We start from the raw sequence: 20,492 nt of genomic DNA, 5'->3' as shown, positions 1-20,492 counted from the left end.
CTTGACTATTCAATACGCATTTCTCTGTTGCAGTTCACCAAACAACGCCAAGTAGACTGGGTCTTTCAGTCACCCTAAATCCTGTCACTATTAACAGAAACACATCAATATTTTTCTGGTTTTGTGGATCATTTTTCTGATCTGAGGATTTTGGGGGCATTTCAGCTAAGTGGAAGAGAGCAGAGCAATGGTATTATTTTTTGTCCCATTTCCAGGCAGAATGGCAGAGAGCCAGTTCTCCGTTTTTCTGAGAAGCCAATTGATTGGTGCTTGTCTCAAGTCCCAGCAACCTTGTGAGAAGCTGTCAGAGGGCAGCCAAAACAGTACAATTGATTCACCTACTGCCAAACACTGAGATAAAAGGCCACTCTGTTTCAATCATAAACAAAACCAAGGAACTGTCACAGAAAAAACAGCCTTCCCTGAAATAGAGATTGCACCCAGAGCTCACCAATCAGCTAGTTATTGCTGTAAATCAACATTACTAATCAGCTCATCTCCACATCTTAATAAAACTCTTTTGCTTTTCCACCAGCCTCAGAATCTATGGGTTGGTTTGACCCAAGGGCAGCACAATGTACTGGAGTGAAGCTGAAGGATCCTCCCCACAAGCTCCTCAGCAAGTCTTGCTTTAGGTCAAGCCTGAAGGTGTCCTGTGGCTAATAGCCTAATTTCCACTTACATACTTGGCTGCTACTCAGGAGCTGTGCGAGCTGCCAATTTGGGAGAAGGAGGAAGAACAAAACGAACACCACCACAGCCTGAGTTTCTTTTGGCTTTACAGTCTCAGAAACCACATTGTGACAGATACAGAGAGCAATGGGACTATGATTTAGACATGTTCTTTCTGTAGGTGAACTAAGACCTTATTTCAAAGCATCCTTAAGACAGCAGTATATTGGTGTATCTTCACAGGAAAAATTCTACAGAAAGACTGACAGCTAATTTATCAGGACTCCTTCATTACAAGTGCTTACACAGCAACTCAATTATCCACAGACTCTCAGACAGCCTTTCAGCCACACAATGTCTGTACAACATTGGTAAACACACTTACATTCAACTTACAAGTAGATTAATCAAGACTAACTCTCTTGGAAATAAAATCTGAGAGAAGCTGCAGAGCAAACAATGTACTCCAGCTGGGTTCATCCCTGCTTCCTAGAGAAAGCCTGGCCTGTGCACACTCAGTTTTCAAGCTTATTGCTCAGCCATGAGAGCAAAGCACATCCTTCCATATAAAGTGGAACTCTGATAACCACTCATCAGACTGGAAGCAGTAAAAGACAAGCAGAAAACAGAGGGAGATGATAAAATTAAGATAGTTGGGACTTTGCAGAACTTTCATGCTTCAGTGCTGTTCCATCCGATACCTTAGGGAAAGCATGACTTTGGGCATGTTTTGGACTGGCTCTTTAACGTGCCTGAGATTCATCACTCAGAAATAAGCTGCATCAGCTCACTAGCCTAGCTTTTTATCCTTTTTTGTCTTTCCCCCAGCTGAGATACTCACTGTCTAATTAATGAGTTGAATTAGTTCACTAATGGATTCAGCAAAGGCGAGAACTCATGCATGAGGAGTGCCAAGAACATACAGCCTCGAGTAAAGAGGCAAGGTAGGTAAATCTGAGCAGGACCACTTCTTTCAAGAGCAGTTAGATGCTCAGCAGACAGTTGAGCAGAGGAGCTCAACTCACCTTATGCAATTTCAGTGTAACTTGAATATCATTGCTGCTCTATATGGCCAATATGGGAAGATATTCTCTACAGCTGCCTGGCACAGCATAAGCTAGATGCTTGAATTTCAGTAGTGTGAATGTCTGAAAACCATGTGGTGGTTCATGAGCCATTTCTGCTGTGAATTTAAAGCAATTGTAATGTCTAAGACAGTGTCTTCAATGTTTATAGCTGAATTCAAATTAAAAGCTACTACCAAGAGATACAAGGCTAATCTTGAGGCAGAAGAATTGATATATTAACAAAAGGAGAAGGTGGAACACATCCTACCTCAGGAAATACATTTGCTTCAAAACACATCCAGACTGTCAACAATTTGACTTGGATGTTTACAGCATGGTAGACAAAAGAAAGTCATTACTGTGACACAGTATGCAATAAACTTGGGCTTTATCCATGACATTAATGCTACAGAGAGGAAAGGTACATGGCCAGCTCCTAGAATTAAAAAGTTCATGGGTTGAAATCACAAGGGATTAAATTTTGTCATTTATGTGATGCAAAAAGTTCAGATTAGATCATAAATTTTCTTCTAGCATGATAAAGTGCTATTTGATCCTGCTGCTTATAATCTGTTACCACTATTCTTCATTTCTCCATCAGCTATGTACACACACAACATGCACGTTATAATGCCATCCTCATGCACACCACACCCACCACAGAGCTCTTTGGCTGATGGAGACAGAACTGCCTGCAGAGCTCCATGTGAACAACATAAGCAACACAACTTGTGCATGGACAAGAGCTCTGCTGTAAAGGCACCTCAAGGCTTTGGCAATCAAATAAATCTCCTATTACAAATTGGCACTTGGCTACATCTTTTAATTAACCAAAACATCTATAGTAACTTAATTATTTAATATTCCAGGACAAACTTTGTTTGTTCTACTTAAAGCAACATCAAGGCAAGAACAAATCAAGGCCTAAACAAAAATGCAGTGCATTTTCTGTGCAGAATAAAATGTACTGCTCAATGGCATAGAAGACTGCTAAATTAGAGGTAAGAGGTACATTCAAAAGACATCCATACAGGCAAAAGTTACACTGCAGTTAAACTACCCAGAAGTTAGATGGTATATGAACTCTTAAATTCATGACAGTGTGTACCACTCACTGACCAAAGAATATGTTTCTCTAAGAAATTCAACAAATAACTGTTCATCTCAAAGGTTTCATGCTTTCCTGTGAAAAGCTAGGAGTAACCAATAGCAGTGACATACTGGTAAACTGGAGAAATTCTCCTGTAACCTATAAAAATCCTCCAATACTTCTTTGAAAAATGGCCTGTTAAAACTATTGGAATCATTGGCATAGAATGGATTGAATACTAAATTGTAGATGAGTTTAAAAAGCAATTAAACAAAACAGTGAAAGAAAACAATCCATCTAGGGCTACTAAACAGTTCTGGCTTAGGAAGTCAGAAATGGCTGGAGGCTGTGAGACGACAGGGGTGAGGACTGTGCTTGTCCTTGGCCTGACTCCTTCCTAGGCAGTTTTTACTGGTCACTGTTGGGAACAGGATCGTGGTCTGGATGGACCTTTGGATTGATTGAGTAGATGCTCATTCCTGAGTAACTCAATATTAGGCTGCTTTAATATTAAAACAGCCAGATTTGGTTCTTGTATCCAGAGTCTAAAGAAATCAAGGGCAAACAGGTGTCTGCTACTTAGGGGGAGAATTCACCACAGCTGAGAACAGAAGCACTCTTTGAACATTTAAATGGCATCTTCTTTTTGCTATGGCATCCAAACTGTTATACCAAAAATTTCACCACCAGAAATCAGTACATGCAGTGCATGACAGGTTTTTGGGGTGGGTATGTGGTTTTTGTTGTTGTTTTACAGAACTAAATACGTTTGTTGAAGCCAAACCAAAGCAGAATCCCCAAACTATGGCTATAACCTCCTTCTCCCAGACCAAGAAGCTTGGTCTCCTGGTAAGAGCAGAAAGTTGAAATTCTCAGTCTGAATCTAACAAATTTGTGCGTGGGAACCACAAAATGAAGCTCCTGCTATATTGGAAATCTGCTGTGATCAGTGCCCTGGGAAACCACTCAGTCTCTTCTCTACATGGTTTGACTCTCTCAGCATGAGCTGGAAGCAGGAGAACAATCTATACTGCTGGGTGTGATGTTTTTTGCTGCTCTACAGTACAACTCCTTGGAAGCTAATCCTGCCCATGGCTGACTCTTTTAGTGACCTTGGAAAATGCAGATAGAGATAACAGAAGCAGAATACTGAAAGGATTACTGTGTTTATTATCCTACTACTGAGAAGCTGATTAAAAGCACATACTACCCTGGGCATTAGCACTCTCAGCTCCGTTCTTACGAAAGATCACCAGGCAGGATATTAAACATAGCCTTAAGTATTGACCACTCTTCACTTCCAGCACAGGTGTCCCTCTCATGTCAAGTAGCATAGGGAGTTGTCTGTCTCTAACCCAGGAGTCTTTTTTTTTTTTTTACTTCTTACTAAAACACAAGAATAACAACATGGATTTGCATAAGAAAATGTCACTGACTCGCTGAAGAGTCAAAGAATGGTGGTGGGTGATGGATAGTTGCATAGGTAGCTGCAACTTTAACTGCAGGATTTCTGACAGATCCCTTTTTGTGATTGTGCCTATGAGCCAGTCCCCAGGCCACAGTGAAGACATGAATGAGCTGGCTTGGTTCCCTCAATACTTTCCTGCTGGCTTATAACACAAAGTCAGAATAACTGTGTGAAAATCACCAGAAATACCACCTTGTACTTTTACAATGCCAAGCTAAGGACATTTTGCAAGGTCTGAAGATAGGGCCTTTCGTATTTTCCCATTATAATAGCAAGCTGCTTTCTAATGTCATGCCTTATGTAGCTACCAGATGCTTTGGCATAAGGTAGGTCTCCTAATGTCTCTTTCTACCATGTGGAAATGGCAAAGCATGAACCCCGATGACACTCAATTTAAAACAGATTTTCCCAAACCCAGAAAGAGGTCAGGCAGAGACAATATGCTCCCAGTCTCTCTAGTCTGTACAAAGTACCACATCCAACAACTGTGCATTTAAGAATAGGTTGCAGGGGTCACCTCCCTAAGCACCTAACAGCATTATTGCATGGTGACACATGTCCTTTAATAAGTAGCTTTTTTTCATACCTGTTTTAGGTAGCTGGAACACCAGGGCAATATGGTGTTTAATTGAGGATAAGCACAAGATTGCTTGCCAAATGGACACAAATAAATCACAGCAGCTGTAGCTATTTTCTCTAATGCCATCTACCTCTACTCTTAATAAATCACTGCTTTTATGGAAGAATCCCCCACAAGGTTACAGAGCACCGTGAGTCAGCGTCAGCGCTCAGAATAAAACCGGGTGAGGGTCAGCTGTTTTCCTGCTTGTTATTGGCCCGAAGAAGTGAAGGAGTCCTGCCTGCTGACAGTTATTACACAACGGACATAACCCATCTTTCTGCAGTCATTTGTGGGTGTCAGGAGAAGCTAAGAATAAACCAGGAAAAGCCTCCAGAAAGGTCTGCTAAGAAGTGAGCTGAGAGACACAAATCAAGATACAGTGTGTGTACCACAGCTTTGGCTTAAAACACATCCTTATGCAACCTCTACTAGATGACTGCAGGTCATAGTGACATATTGCAGTTAAAATTACTGATTAACCTGTTCAGGAAGTGTTAAAACAAGTAGAGGAAAGTAGATGTTAGGAACAACAGTGATATTCCTGTTTATATAGGATATATCCCGTTCTACAGGATACAGGAGAGTTGCTAAGCTTAAGGAAATAGATAGGTGCCTGCTCCTGCTCTTTACAAGGACTTGCAAAGCAAATGGCAACATTTTACATCTGGTTATTCACAAGCCAGATAAATTTGGATTTCCTTCCTTTGTTCCTTCCTCCCTCCCTCTCTTTTCCTCTCCTTCTCTCTTTTTAGCAGAGAAAGCAGGTCAATATTGACCTCTGTTCAAAAGGAGAGACGGTCAATAAAAGGAAAGAAGCCAATTAGGACATAATTGGTCACTACTAGTCAAGAAGACACTGGGGAGTAAAAAAAAAAGTAGGGAGGAAAACATGAACATGTCTGTGTAATGTTGATCAGTCTCCTCAGCAGAGGCTGGGGCAAATCTGCTGCTCTCAATGAGGTGCATTTCATGCACCTGCTTGCAAGCTGAGCAAGCATGTTATGATCTAACTTTGGAAGTTAAAAAAATATAGAATTTTTGGGCCAACTTTAAGCTTCTTGTTTGCTTTTTTAATGAGATTAAGAAATTTCCTTGCAAGAGAAAGCTCTAGAAGTCTGTAAATTTACAGAAGTTTGTGAAAGCCAGGATTACTGATTATCCCCTGAATTAATGCTGAAGCTTTGGAGCAGTCTAGCAGCTAAATTAGTACTCGAACTACACACAGGTCAGGATTCAAAAAGAACTGTTAACTTTCCTGAGACATGCAAAGCAAACTACCAAAGCCTTCAGGAAAATACAATAGTCCTGGCTTTAGTCCCGCTTACTCGAAGCACAATAGAACTGCAGCAATACAAAACCTGTAAGAATGAGATTAGAAGCAAGCCCAGGTAATAAAGGGTCATATCAAATGAAAAGTTGACCTTCACATTGTGCATCTGAAGTTTTGCAAAAGGAAAAATTTGCAATGCTTTTCAAAAGAAAACGTAAAATGTCATTTAACCCACATGCTCTCCCAAATCAAAGATCAATAATATTAATTGTGCCTTTTTACATTGCCCCCCAAAACTGAAGATGCTGAATCTATTGAAGTGTCTAAAACCAGCTAGAATCAAGACCAGCAGAAGCCAAATTTGGATGAAAATGTCTCTTCTGGAAGTCACTAGATATTGGCTTTCTCCTTACATTGTTAAAATACCTATAGGTAGAAAAAGCTTTTAATTCAGTGCAGTAGTAAAGAGTTTCAATCAAATTTATTTCCACTGAAAAAAAACCAAATCAAAACAAGCAAAACCTCTGCTCAGACCATAAAATGAAATGGTCTTTGAAATGGAGTAGAAAGACTCATCCTCTTTGCTCTTTCTAAAGAAATAAGCTCTATAAATGATAAGCACATTAGTAATCGGGACGCTCTGGCTGTTTTGGTCTCAGTATCAGTATGGACCTGGAACAAAGTATGGAGGCACAATGAACCTGAAGCTCAGTAGCTCACTTCTAGGCACTACTGGTGGTACCAAAAAGAGCATTGGTAAATATTTAGCTCGTCCATTTTCACAGTGGACAGGTAACAGCTATTCTGCAGTTCATAAACTCTTAAAAGGACAAGAGAGAGAAACCATCCATCTGCACTACTGAGCACAGACACAAATCAAGGAAGAGCAATAGGGTCCAGCTGCGTGTTTCAGGCATCATTTATCAAGCCAGGTGCAAGCCAGAAGGGTGGGTTTTCTCTGGTAACGGGCTTATCATACCTAGGATCAATCTTTGGCAAGCAGAGCACTGCCCATATTCACTGAAGACTTAAACCTAGACGTTTCATGACTGGAAGACATTGCCTGTACTTTCTTTGTTGTGCTCCACCCTAATAACACAGCTGGTTCTACATACCTGGTGATAAAAGATAAACTCACAAACCTGTGGGTGTTATGTGGAGGAAAAGGAAAGGGGATCAGCATTTCTGCTGCTTCTATCCACTAGAACAGCTTGCCTCTGTTCCCTAGAAACACTGGTTTCCTACTACCATTGCCTGGCAGAACACGGCAAACTTTTTATAATGAAGAAACTGATGACAGGCCAACAATATGTGTAGCCTGAGAGTAGGAAACAACAGAGAAGGAACCTCTGATCAATCTCACAAGCATCAGAAATGGGTTGTGTAGACAAAGAGGCAATAAATATTATGTTTTGCAGGGGTTTTCTTTGCACTAATCCATCCTGTTGCCTGGAAAAGAAAACTCCAAGTGTGGACAGTGTTAACAGTTGCAAAAAAAAGAGTTGGTCTCATTATTTTTTTAGCCATCCTGCTCTACATGAATTTAGTGCAAATAATAAGAGCAAAGTCACTCACCTGCATAGCTCAGACCAAGGGCACAACTGTCTTGGTCTTGGCTACAGAGCATATCAGGAATAGGACACAGGGTTTTTTATGATAGACATGTGTTGAATTCAAGGAAATCAACTTTTTTCCCCCAAAAAATTATCCTCTTACATTTGTATTTGCATTCATAAATGGTTCCTGATAGAACGAGTTAAGTCATGAAACAAAACACTATCCAGCACTACTAGCAGCAAAGCAGTAGCTGTTTCTAAGAGCAATTACACATCAACTTAAAAAGCTGGCAAGCTTCAAGTTAGCATTTAGCTACCTGACCATGTTATCTTTTTCAGTAGATAGAAATGTGGAGTCAGCAGGAGTTTTTCTACCCAAAGTACACAGAAGGAAAGGAACCTCTCCCTTTCAGTTACTTAATATACCTGATGCAACCCTTATGTTCACAATCTGTAGCTACATTGAGAAACAAAAGTGGTCCAAAACCTCCAAGGACCTTAATTGTTACAGAACAGACAGGAGGAATTTGTTGACAACAATAGCAGTAATTCAAATCTGCTAGCAATTCTGGAAACAAACAGCTCTGAATGAAATCCAGCTGGAGGTGGCTTCCCTTCTTCTTGGTCTCTGAACACTGACACCATCCTAACCTCTGCACCCACCAGGTGATTAGCAGAGCAGTTGGTAAATCCTGTAGGTGATTGCACAGAGCACACTATAGTAGCTTAGCAGGACTTTTTCCTCTCCTGAGAAGCAAGAAGCAATTCTGCTGAAGCTATCACAAGGAGAAATGCTTCTCCAGAAACAGTTTCACAGCATTTTTACTGCTGAGGGAAACCATGGATTTTTCATGGAAACAGTTACCCTCTCCAGAATTACACATCTTCATTCTAATGAGTTGGTGCTGTTAAAGCTTTTGTTTGTTTCTTCTCCAGAAAGCTATTTTCTCATTCAATTTCAGACAAATTCAAACAAATCATTCCCACCCTTGCCAGGAGAAGAAAAGCAAATACTTTCCTTGAGCAGAACTTACATAACAGCTTCCACAACCTTTTTAGTGCCATTTCTAGAAAAGTCTTTCTAAAGTCTGTTCTTTGATGGACCCGTCCAAATAGAATTTCTCAAAGAGTAAGATAAGAGTCTGCTTTGTGAAACACACACTGGTTACTTCTGCTGCCAGTGCCAGACCATTTGCCATTGATTCTTGTCTTACCTGTACTTAAGAAGGCTCTTTCAAACTGAACTGGCCACTTGGATCTGCTGCTCCCCAAATCTCTGCAGAATCAAGGATCCATTGACAAAATGAGTGACCATGCAGAGCGCTGGGGTGAAAAACATCCCACTTCTACTTCCATCAGAGGAGGATGTGCTGCAGCAGCCAGAGACTTCACAAGTCTCCCATCATCTGTGAGACTCCTCACCAGAGTCTCATCCCTGTGTGCAAATCTGTCTCCTGGCTGCCTGCTAAAGTGTTTCTCAAAACACCCTCCAAGATTGGTGCCTGTCAGTTTTGTAGTCCGTGAACTTCAAAAACACTTTTCTAGATTTTAAGGGACAAAGGTCACACATTAAAAATCAAGAGGCTTAAAGAGAAAACTAAGAAAAGGAGATAAATCATCTTTGCTATAATTTTAGATTAATTCTACAGCAGCTTTTATGAAGCCAGTGAAAATCTTCTAGATTAACATTTAGGGCTCATAAAGTTAAAATTATTTTCTTTCTGCTCCTTCCTCACTAATATTGCTCAAAAACCAATCTTGACAATTTTCAGTGATGTAATCCAGCCTGTTGAAGGCACTGCAAAGGCTTCTACTCTTACAAGTAACAACACAGCTCCTCAAGGCACATCACTTCTGCTCCTTGTATTTTTCCATGTTTTTAATTAAAACAGGCAGTAACTTCTATTGTATGAAACCATTTCCTCTCTGCTGCAGGTTTTGTCTCCCTAAATATGTTATCACAGAGGAACTACCACCATCATCGATTGTCACAGCCTTGGCCAGAGACAGGCCTGACTTGGAGTCAGAGAAGCTTCTGGCAGCTTCTCACAGGAGTCATCCCTGCAGCCCCTCTGTTTCTGCAACCCTTCTCCCCCTTCCTACAAGAGAGCAGAGACCTGGGCGTTTCCCTCCTCGAGTGGGAAGATGTACAATGCTGGGAAGGCAACAGTGTTCCCTTCCTAATTGCCTTGCTTTCTCAACCATTCCAATGGTTTTAGCTGAGAAAAATGTCTCTGCTCATGTCCAGCTCTGAACTATCAATTTTAAATTACAAAGCATTTGTAATGTGGAAACACAGAAGAGGATGCAAAATCAGCTCTGTCCTGTAGTTACAGGGAAGAAGAAACACAGTAACGGAAAGGCATCATCGGTGTTATTGTGATAAAATGTTTGTAATTACTACACTGGCATTTTTTTCCAAGTCCATACACTTGGGCCTCTTGCACTGATTACTAAAATATTTTCTTCACAAAGGTCTAAGTGGCTCTGTTTTCCAGATGAATGACCTGAAGCCACTTGGTTCAGAGCTTTAGTCCCCTGAGGTTCACCTTGGACATTAAAGAAATGAGACAGATGAACAGTAATTCTGTGTGTTCTCACCAGAGATGAATTGGGGCTAGTTAAAAGTTAGAAGAAGTCAGAAACAGTAGTTTCCTACAAAGCATTTTAAATCAAGTAAACCTTTCCTAAAGAGAATCGTGGGTTCACCTCATCAGGGAGACCTGACTTGCCAGGCAAATTAATGGCAGTGCGTTGGCACCGGCTCTTTCCCAATCCAGCCAGCACAGCCACTGCCAGACTTCTGGACTGCCCTCTCCCCCTCACCTGCCCCCCAAGAAGGAGCAGCTTTTTTATCCAAACATACAGTAATACATTTGACCAGCATTTACTGAGCACCACTTACTTTTTTCTTGAAAGAGAGCACCTGTGCTCAGGGAGGGAAGCTCTTTGCAGCTGCCTGCACATCTGGCGTGTGGTGACACGCTACTACTGGCAGGGACTGAAGCAGGGAGAGGCTGTCAGAGAGGAGGGAGAGTATTCCACTTCGAGGTGGTACCACCTAGATGAATGTTTCCAGCAGCCTAGGCTCACATGGAAAAGGTCCCGGGCAGCACAGCAGAAAACAGCAAAGTTCAGCTCCTCTGGCGGCTGCTCCAAAGAGCGTTTGAGGCCACTGTACAGTCATGAGCTAGGAAAGTTTGCTCCATCTGTGACTCAGGGTCTTGTTAGCATGCCTTCAGCAGGCTCTTTTCAAAGCACTCTGCACTTGCAGATGGCACCAAGCTGATCTGCTCACCAGGGAGGAGACTGAAGTACACCCGGGAGACCTTTAGGGAAAAGAAAGAGAGGAAAGAATGAAGAATGACGTTCATCCTTGAAATTTAAGTCTGTCTGTGGCTTCTACACAGTACTTTTCAAACATCTCCATTAAATCAGTATTTTAGATAAAATCCTATTAATCAAATGACTTGGTCAACTGTGCCTTGCTCAGAATTTGTTGTGGCATTAAACATAGTTCTGGGTAATTCAAATCTCACAACATCAAGCAAAAATTGCCCACAATTAACAGCTTCAAATACAAGCAGCTTTTGTCACACAAACACCAGCAAAAGCTCACACCACTCCCCACTCCACTCGTTTATTTAGTCTGGTTTACATCTGAATTTCTTCTCTGGATTCAACCAACACAAGCTCACAGGCATTTGAATTGCTCCTCTGCAAATACAGCAAACCAGCTCCAGCCAGGAAGATTTAATCTGCCAACAAAGTTTTACAGCAATGAGACCCCTAAGCATTAACTTTGGTAATTAAAGCAGCATATCTGAAAAATAGCAGAAAGGAATGTAATGGCATATTTCTGTGCAACAGGGAGAATTTCCACCTTTTGCAGGCACTGATGGACTATCAAAGCCAATACAGAACAACACATGATGTTTCAACATCCCCAGGTTACAAAAGTAAGCAATCTGAGTCACGCACAAACAGAGCAAATTCAGAGGGTCATGAAAAAGCTACTAAACCCTACAGAATTAAATAAATACATTAATTAATTAATTAAAACCTCTATGAAACAGCTGAGTTAAATTTTGCTATAGAAGTTATCACATGGCTTTAGAAATTGCTCTTTGGAAACTGCCCTTCAGGCAGAACGTGGCATGTTTCCACCTTTGCTTGTTCTCCCTGGTTCTGCCTACAGCATCATCAGATACCTGCCTGAAACATCAGAAAGAAATGAAAGACAGAATGCAGGGATTCAAGAAAAATAAATATCAATATCTAGATTTTGTCCTGTTTTTTTTATTCACAAATCTCAAATTCACACATCCAAGATTGTGAATAGTATCCTTCAGCAAGTGGGAGATGTAGCAGTGAGCCACTACCTTATCATGGCTGGCAAAGACAGTCAGCCCAGTATGGGAGCCAAGACCAGGGAAGAACATAGTCTGAGAAACTGAACAGTTCATGTTCCAAAAGATCACTGCTGCACAGCCTAACAATATAAAATGACAAAACTCAGCAGTGTACCCTGTACACTCACACATACCCTAGAGCCTCAAAGCAGCACCAGCCAAAGCTCATTCTGCTAGAGGCTCTGCAGGCATCTAAGAAAGATAGAAATCTCTGCCCAAGAGTTTCCTGTGGATATCTAACACAATGAAGAAGTGCTAAATGAGTAGGAGGGATGAGGAGAAGCAGCAGCAGTATAAGGAAGGCCATTAGCAGATGCATGTTCGTTGCAGCACACAGTGTCTGCACCACCAAACCAGCCTCAAAGCAGGATGCACACAGAAGCAAGAGCATAGCGGAGGTACTGACATCTATAAGCATGGAAAACAGGTGAAATTTACTGAATGAAACTGATCTCAGCTAAACCACAGATCTACCATTTAAATATACAGAGTATCAATCAATGGAAGATCTTGGAAGAGCCAAGTGTGAGGCACAGGAGACTGTGCTCTTGTTTGTACAAGAGGATCCTGTGGTGGAAAAGACATTCCATGTTCTTGGCTCTGCATCACTAAATACCACAATACTTCTGTTTTTAAAAGATCCTTTTTCTTACAAAAGTAACTCTGAACTGACAGCTCTCCTTTTCCAGGCCATCCTACAAATACAACATAATTTATATTGCATACAGATCATGAATCCCAGTGAAGAGCTTGCTGTGCTACTAGTTTGAGGCCAAAGGCATTCACCTTGGTGAACATCTCAGCATGCATTAGCTACCAAGGTCAGCCTATGAACAGGGAACAGACCGCAGCAGCTGCTTTGAGGCTAAGTCAAATGACAAGCCTCCAGCATTAGCCTTGCACAATGCCTCCTCTTGTATCTTATATAAAATGACCTTTCAGGAACACAGTTTCCAAAGTGACTAGTCTTGCTGATGACTCACAGCTAGAGGAAACAGAGAATTTACAGTGATTAGATCAGATTTATGGACTAACAAGACAGATGATGCAAGGAATGAAACATAATGAGACTGAGGAAAAAATTAAACATGTACCCAGCCAAACAGCAGTGTACAAACACACAGGAAATACAAACTCAAACAATCCACATAATGTTTAGTAGCATTATAAAGGAGAACCAGAAAAGCTCTTACAGACTTCATAATACAGAGTTAAAAAGCAACAAAGGGCCATACATCAAGTTTAGAGGTACTATTGAGACATCTGTATGAAAGGCACAAGAAGCCTCTCAATCTCAGGAACACTGTTGCCACACTGGAAAGTGTGAGACACTGACAAACAGGTTTTCAGCAGGTTGAAATCCAGCCCTGAAGTATTTCATAGATATCAGATTATTTGGGCAACACCAACATTTTTGCAAAGTGAAAGCTATAGTTACCTGAAATCATCCTGAAGCTTGTAGGATCTGATCACCTTTAGGTATATGATAGATAAATGCAATCGAGGACAAACAAAACAAAAGGTGTAGCAGGGAATAACACTGGCTTTGAGGAAAACAGGAGTGAGAAGCCAAGAATGTGAACTTGTCCCTGAAAGAGTTGGTCTGTTACTCGTGACTGAGCCATATGGGATAAAATGCTGTGTCAAAGGATGTACTGGATTACCAAAACAATACTGCTGGGGGGAATACTGTGATACATCGTAACATGAATAATTTCTTCTTTTTGCAGGCTTATACTTTTGGTCTGAAAACATTTACATATATAGTTAACTTTATACTTGTTGACTAATTAAAATCAACAGGATAATCATGTCCCTCAATTTAACCTGTTCAGCACTATCAAAATCAAGTGGATTGCTAGATTGTTTTAATCTCTCTGATTCACTATTTGTTTTTTAAAGCTGTGTTCAAGATAACAAGAACTGCAACTCCCAGAAAGCAAAGAGACAATTCAGACATTTAAAATACTATCAGACGGAAGAAAATCTTTCTTTTACCTGAGAGCACTAATTTTTAAAGGCTCTCTTTACATACCACTTTATAAAACACTTCCTCAAGCACAGCAACTTATTAGCTGTATTCCTGACTAGTGTCTTAATTGGGCTCAAAAGTAAAATTATCATTCAGATGTTAGCAGTTTTGCTGCTCAACATCTCATCTATTTTGAAAACTTAAATAAATTCTATAAATATTTAAATTAAATATAATCTGCATTTGCTTAGTGATTTTAATTAAGAATTAAGTTGCCATTTGCCTGAAACGTGTAAATGTTTGAAGCCAGTGCAGTAGCAGGATAATGTCAGGGCTTTTATGATTCTATATGGTTATTAATACGTTTTTCAGTGTATTGTAGGCTGAGTTTAGCACTAGCTGAGCTGCTAAACAACTGCTCCAAGTCATCTCTTAAAAAAACAAAAAGAAAATCAATGTAAAACTTCACTCAGTTTTAAACTGCTGTGACTGAGACACTGAGCAGAGTTTTACTCAGGTTTTTTCCATTTATATTTCTACTTAAAGCCCAGTTTCTCCAGAGCTTCCTTCCACAAGCAAAACTCTGAGCCTATGCCTGAGTACACTGGATTTCCTCTTGGTCTGAAAAGGGAATCTCACAGAAATTTGTATGGCTTTAGGTAGAAAAGTCACCTATGTTGATTTCATACTGTTAAAACAAGTGAGGTACTTTACGTGAGGGTGTGATATCTGAATCTTGCCCATGGACTTACCTGGTACTGAGTAAATCCAAGAGCACTGAGGGGTAGCCTGTTCACATAGAATCACAGAATCTCTAGGATTGGAAGGGACCTTGAAAGCTCATGCAGTGCAATTCCCCTGCCAGAGCAGCACCACCTAGAGCAGGGCACACAGGAACTCATCCAGGTGGATTTTAATGTCTCCAGAGAAGGAGACTCCACAGCCCATCTGGGCAGCCCCTTCCAGTGCTCCCTCACCTCAACAGGGAAGAAGTTTTTCCTTTGGAACCTCGTGTGTTCCAGCTTGTACCCATAGCCCCTTGTCCTGTCATTGGCCATCACTGAGAACAGCCTGGCTCCATCCTCCTGACACCCACCCTTTATGTATTTGTAAACATTAATGAGGTCACCCCTCAGTCTCCTCCAAGCTGAAGAGCCCCAGCTCCCTCAGCCTTTCATCACAAGGGAGATGCTCCACTTCATCGTCTTGGTAGCCCTGTGCTGAACAATCCAGCAGCTCCCTGTCCTTGAACTGAGGGGTCCAGAACTGGACACAATATTCCAAATGCAGTCTCACAAGCGCAGAGTAGAGTGAGATGTGTTCTTTTCACCTCAGTCCCCAGCACACTGCACCCACACTGAGGAGGCCCATTTCAGACCATCCTCCTCAAGCTATGTGAGCATGCAGGAGGCAGAAATGTCCACAAGCTACTGAAGCAGGGTTCACTGGTGGGCACTGTGAGCTGCAGGCTGTGTCAGGGAAACACAAAAGACACAGCCAGAATGCACGGTGGGCAACTCCCATCTGCTACTGGATATGGCAAAAACGTGTGCCTGCTTCCTCTGAAGAAAGGAAGAGCCTCACACCCAGCATTTCCAACCCCACTGTAACAGTTGGGAAAAAAGGTCTCCCATGCAAACATGTCTGAGAAGGAAAAAAAACCCTACATAAAAGATGCAAACATAACAATAAATTAGATGCCTAAATTCCAGGACTGAGAACAAAACCATTACAGACATTTAATTAGAAAACTAGTGATTAAAGTAGAGTGGAGTTGTTTAATAACAGTTTGTCAGCAAACTAATGTAATTAACAGTTGGACAGAAACAGGGACAATACAGTGGTTACAGATCTTGGAAAGAAGTAGCTAGCAAAGAATGAACTGCAAAGGCTATAAATCTCAATTCAGCCGCAAGTCTTTATCTCTCTGAGTCCATAAACAATTAAAAATGTTTCTTCTACTTCTTCTAATCTTTGAAAGTGTGACCGTGTAGGCTGCAGTTGCATTTTGACCATAATAGCAACACTGTGCTGGACAACTTTTTCTCTGCATGACTCTGCATGTCGGTTTGAGGGACAGAGACAGAGGTGAGGGGATGGGTTATGCCTGACCCTTACCCTAAAACTCTTTAAATAAGATTGAACTGGAAACCAGCAAATAGAACTCCAAAATAACAGAATGAAGGAACATTTCAGCACAATTTCAGTAATACTGAGCAATATTAAATAAAGGAAAATAATTATTTTACAGAGAATGGCTTTCATTTTTCCCTTGAGTGGCTTGCTGGCATGTAAGAAGACAGCAAGAGGTTGCTGAATTTTTCTGGAGGCCTGAAACCTCTAATTCATAACCAACAGCACACTTGGTGATCTAGAAAAAAACAACTCACCACAAAATTTTAATACTTCTTATTTATTAGATGATCAATTTTACCTGCACTTTGTGTCAAACTGCTTTTAGATCAAAGCTGGAATTCAATTAACAATAATAACAAAAAAGGATTTTAATAGGTGCACTGGCTACAAAAGAAAACATCAAATATGATTTCCATTTAAATAAGAGTCATTCTATAAATAAAATTATCTCTGTAATTAGTGACTTGAGTCAATTGTTGCTAACCATAATATGATCAAGGGGCTAGAAGAGACCTCACCTTATCTACCTTTGCCTACAAAAAGACTGGTGACAGCTGCCTTTTTGAACTAAATCAGTTTGCAATTAAATATCATTTTACATATTTAGCCAGAGAATTCCCTGGATTGTAGCTTTCTTTCCATGTTAATAGCAAATATCTAATGTCTAAATATTGGTTGTACATAAACCTAAAATGTTTCGATGGGTCGAAATCTTCATATAGAAATGATGAGATGTCATTTTTGTTCTGAAGGTATTTCAAATGGCTTGATTTCAAAGAGAAACACTAGGTTTCAGTTAAAAAGACTAACAAAAAACACATAACACTTCATGTTCCCTGGAGATGGAACCAATCAGAATGATGCAATAAACAAGAATGAGCACAGGGCAGATCGAAAAACGTCCTCAATGGCACCAAAGCAGATGGGGTGGGAAATGTAGTCCAGCACCTCCACATACCAATTCACAGGAGCAAAGGGGTCTTAACCTAAATAGGAGACAGCATCTGGGCTAAGCAGGATATTGGGCACATCTCAGCTCATCACCAGGCTCAGACACCCACTCCTTCAGTCTCTGTTTTTCACTAGATCTCACTGACCTGCTTGCCAAAGTGGGAAAACTCTCTTCATGCTACTTGCTCTATCAATTTTGCCACATCAGTTTTGCTCAGCATCACAAATGTGACCTATGCTAATCTTAGGAGAGTCCAAATGCTCTGCAAGGCTTATCCTCATACACCAGGATGTCATCCCTGTAGCTGTCAGCAAGGCACATAAGCTAGCTGATGCAGGGCAGCCTGTCATTGAGCTCCACATGGCCCTATCCAGCAAAGCATTCCCCCTGCTCAGGTCTGAGCATGGAAACCATCTCACAAACCTGCTAGTGGGCTCACCAATGTGCCCAGCTGAACCAAATCCTGTGACACAGATGGTCTGTGAGCTTGGCTCCCTGGAGCTACAGCCATGCTACAGGGAGCTGCAGTTCTGCAACATCCAGCTTAAGCTTCAAGCTTTAGTTCAAACAGGAATTAATTCAAGGAAGCCCTTAAAGATCCCTCTTGGCTTTAAGATCTCTTAAAGCAAGCATAAATCACATTTTGTCTTGGCACCAAGCTTTATACTTACTTTGCGTTACCATGAATGACTGCCAAAAGGAAAGAGAGAGGAGCTCAGGTCCATTAGCCATACTTTACTTTTTCATGATCTTCCCAGAAGTCATTGTCCATTGTTCTAATGCATCTTTGCAGCCTGAATTCAAGTCACTGAAAGCCCTCACTGCAGCCCTGGTATATCTACAGCTTTTAATCTAGAGTGATAGCAGTACAGGCAGCAAAAAGAGAGCTGAACCTCCAAACACTATGACTGGGAAGAACAAATTCCATGTCAGTTTGCTCTTCACAGAATGATACACGTTGTGCAAGATGCAGACATGCTATAAGCTACCAATTCTGAACATATGCAAAATGAAGGAAGTGGCATTCCTATCAGCAGGAAACATTTGGGTCAAATTTAAGACAGCTGTTTCAGAATCATCAAATGTACTTACCCCATGAGTTCATAGTTACAAGTCTAATTTTGTCACCATCTAAAAGTCACTGAGCCATTCTTACTCAAATGAGTGTGCTTATTTCTGCCCCTTCAGGTGGGACTCACCAAAATAATTGGCTGACTGCTCACAGAAGGGTGAAGAAAGGGCCTCTGTCACAGCCATTGCCTTCCCAAAACACTTACTTAATGTTTAAAGACCATAAGACTACACTTTGCACAGTTAACTTTAAGGCTTAGCCTAACTAAGACAGGAAAAGTACAGCTTGTTTCATTCAGTTCTTAGTCTTTCAAGATAGTGTCTGAAAAAGTTTTTTAAGAACACTAGGAAATAACAACTGAGTCAGTGGGCTGCCTTGGTTTCAGGTGTTAAAGGCTTCTCTGGGGATTTTCCCACATATCAGTGGTTTTTTTCAGGTTAGAACAGTATTTTTATAACTGCAGTTGGGAAATAATATCTTTTGAGTGTTTTCCCCTTTAATGCAAAGTCCAAAGTGATTTACATTGAAAATTATGAATCTTTAACATGAGTTTTCTCTGGGCCATACTGTTATGGTAGGGTCAGTACCAATAAATAGTATTTAAAACTCATGGAATCATTTCTTGTGGCGGAGTCAAAACACTGCAGTCCCTAATGACCTATCCCAGGATTAAGAACTAAGCTGAGGCAACTTCCAGCAAAGTTTTAAATACCACCAATTTGAGAATTAAAAACTCTCCTAAACTCATTATGGCCAAGATTTAGAGTGAGAGCACAATGGGCATCTCTTTCCCTGAAATGTGCCATTACCATCCATATGATTTGCTTATATAAAACTCTGCTTTCTGTTGTAAGACTCCTGAAACATTCCAAAATGAATTGCAAGTAATTGTGATAAATGCAATAAAAAAGCATCACAGAACTCATTTACCTTTCCTAATCTTCTTCCAACAAGTAATTTTGCAGGCACATAGCATCTGCTCTGCAGCACACACCACAAACACAGCGTTTGAACAGCCACAAAGCAGCACTTTGAAAAGCCATCACCCCAGTCCCCACGCCTGCACTCAGTCCAAAATACAGTGTTTATTTAAAGGTTTTGCATGGTTGCAGAAGGCTCCACAGTGTCACACAGATAAGTTGTAGTGCAGAGGAAATGAAGCCAGGGCAAAGGCAGACATTGGGGAACAGAATTGGCTCCACAAGACTTCTACTTTGGCATAAGAAACTCTGCATGTTTGGCAGGTTCATTGGTGCAAAAAAGGATTCAAGAGCAGCATGAAGAGCCATAGGATATAGGAGCTGCCTAATAGCTGAATTTTACCTGGATTTACTGGTGTTATAAATGTCCACAGAACTATGAGTCTCACAAAACTCATATTCTGTAATCAACCAGCCAGGGTGGAGGAGGTCACTCTGTGGCTGACATCCAATGACTGAAAAGAACATGATTCTAAAATGAATAAAACTTACAGAAGTAGTTAAAGAATCATTAAAAACCCCTCAATGTAAAGGTGCCAAGTCATATGTGTCATGTATGGCTTTTTGAGTGTATGCCAAGATTGCACTGCTCAGAAAACAGATGAATTCTTTAAAAAAGATCCTTCACAATCCTTCTGCAAATAATTTTTATCTCGATTCACTTGATAAAATTCCTACAATGGACAAGTGAGAATCATGCATCCAATGCTACATGGTGTTATGACAAAGCTGGTCCTACCTAATGCCTTGTCAAAATCTCTAATGGACATCAATTACCATCCAAGGAGATGAATTAAACATGAAGATTATTTACTTCCATAATACACTTAAAATACCTATTTACTTGTATGTAATGAAAGTTTTATTGGTTTTGCTTGGGAGATAAAAGGGATAGGATGCCTAGTTTTAAAATGAATTTTGTAATTGGGCTTTAATGAACCTTGTCATGTCTCTTGATGTAGCTTTCTCACTTTTAACGATCACTCGGTCCCTCTCTAAAGAATGAGCCTGTATTAGGATTTTAAAGTCTCCCATTTAGTGGTGAGGTTCTGCATGACAAGTCTGAACTTCAACCATAGGCACCATATTTTTCTTTTCGAAATCAAGAAGAATCAACACATTAGCCAAATGCAATTGCTGCACATTATTTTAGATAATGTCAATAATTTATTTGCTGTGTTTTATTTGTGAGGGAAAGTACTTAGGAAAAAGAAAAAAGCCAA

General features: G+C 40.6%; 1 protein-coding gene across 4 annotated transcripts in view; it reads right to left on the bottom strand.

Moving 5' to 3' along the window:
* The window catches only part of LOC104562855 (5-hydroxytryptamine receptor 2A), a 90,340-nt gene extending 71,102 nt beyond the window's left edge, over window positions 1-19,238 (bottom strand). For 3 of the 4 annotated variants that reach the window (XM_062006536.1, XM_062006539.1, XM_062006538.1), the window contains exons 1-2: window positions 17,889-18,139; window positions 10,651-11,074 (exon numbers count right to left, since the gene is read on the bottom strand). The gene's annotated coding sequence lies outside the window, so the exon portion shown is untranslated. Of the gene's footprint in view, window positions 1-10,650; window positions 11,075-17,888; window positions 18,140-19,219 lie in introns of those variants that run through there. The other variant, XM_062006537.1, reaches the window with a different exon arrangement.
* Window positions 19,239-20,492: the final 1,254 nt, after the last annotated feature.

This window comes from Colius striatus, chromosome 13 (assembly GCF_028858725.1).
Source record: "Colius striatus isolate bColStr4 chromosome 13, bColStr4.1.hap1, whole genome shotgun sequence".
In the NCBI taxonomy this organism is placed as follows: domain Eukaryota; kingdom Metazoa; phylum Chordata; class Aves; order Coliiformes; family Coliidae; genus Colius; species Colius striatus.
This window is presented reverse-complemented; position numbering and strand designations above follow the sequence as displayed.